This window comes from Arachis ipaensis, chromosome B04, assembly GCF_000816755.2.
Source record: "Arachis ipaensis cultivar K30076 chromosome B04, Araip1.1, whole genome shotgun sequence".
In the NCBI taxonomy this organism is placed as follows: domain Eukaryota; kingdom Viridiplantae; phylum Streptophyta; class Magnoliopsida; order Fabales; family Fabaceae; genus Arachis; species Arachis ipaensis.
In genome coordinates, this window is record NC_029788.2 from 115871696 (window position 1) to 115873075 (window position 1380).

The 1380-nt window shown below is 28.6% G+C and overlaps 1 long non-coding RNA gene across 1 annotated transcript; it reads left to right on the plus strand.

Moving 5' to 3' along the window:
• Positions 309 to 1076, plus strand: LOC107638021. Its single transcript, XR_001619693.2, has 2 exons — positions 309 to 562; positions 672 to 1076. It is a non-coding gene; the product is annotated as an uncharacterized LOC107638021 (long non-coding RNA).

Genomic DNA, 1380 nt, shown 5'->3' on the forward strand with positions numbered 1-1380 from the left:
ATATTAAAAAAATTTTCAGTAAGTCACAAAAAAAATATTTTTTCAATATATATAATCCAACTTAATTATAATTGGATAACTAAATTACGTCTTATTATTTGTCTTAATTTTTAAAAATATTATAAAAAAGGTGAAAACTTATGTGTAATTAACTTAATGTGAAGTTGATAGTTGAGAGTCGTTAAATAATTTGATAAATTTGACTAAATTATCATCTAACAGCTCTTATTTATTAACTTCACATAAAATTAATCGTATCTGAGTTTTTTATAAAAAAAGAACAACACATTGATTAACAAAAATGATTTATTCACAGGTCCTGTAAGGTCAACGGTTGGTATAGCCTGGATAACTTAAAGACCAATACATTATAAGGATGAGCGTTCACATCTTATGACGAGATCCAACACGTGCCATTATATTCATACTCTTATCTTCAACAGACACACACTGCGAGGGAGAGAGTGATAATGGATCCCCCTGCTGTACAATCCATTGATGTTTCCAGCACCAAGAAGAGCGTGGATGAGAAGTGCTTCGATAACAGGTGCATCAATGACTGGTGAGCAGAGTAGTTACTATGGTAATTTTGGTAATTATTCTTTTTTTTTTTAACTTATTAATTTGTTATACATCTGATTTGAGTTCTCTTTAATTAATTATATATGCAGTTGCACTGTCTGCTTAGACGCTACTGTGGGTTGCTTTGTTGGCCTCTGCGCTGCGTTATGTTGTAGTGACAACTGTTGTTAATTAGTATAGTTCTTGGTTAAGGTATCGAATTTCAGTTATTGCCACTATTATTTGTTGTTAGCAGAGTAAGATGACAGTATGTTAATGTGAAAATGGGTATAGATTGTATAGATGAACCCTTCCCCCAACCGCACACCATTGTATATTGGGGGTACCGGTGGAACTTCTTGTATGATGAGAATTTTGGATCAATGAAGAAAAAGTTGAGTTCTCCACCGGTTGATTTGGAAGTTTGTATAACCACATTTTCCTCTTTTCTCTATCTTCTAAGTTCTAACGATTTCATTCCTTCCAAGATGTAAAAGCCTATATTAACTTTTGTATTAACAGACAAAGAAGGTCAAATGTCTCTTTGGAATTATGTCATGAGCTGCTTAAAAAAAAAGTGCAATTATATATCTTTTAAATATTATTTTTTATTTATTTTTAGAAGAAAAAAAAATAATTTTATTTAGTATTTTTCTTTTTAAAAGTTACAATGTGAATGAAAAAACAAGTTTGCTTCTAATAAATAAAAGTAACAAAGATAATGTTTGATTAAATAAGTTTTTAAAATCTAAATAACTATAACAAAAATAAATTATAATATTTATTAAGATATATATTTTTAATAAAAACATAAATTAT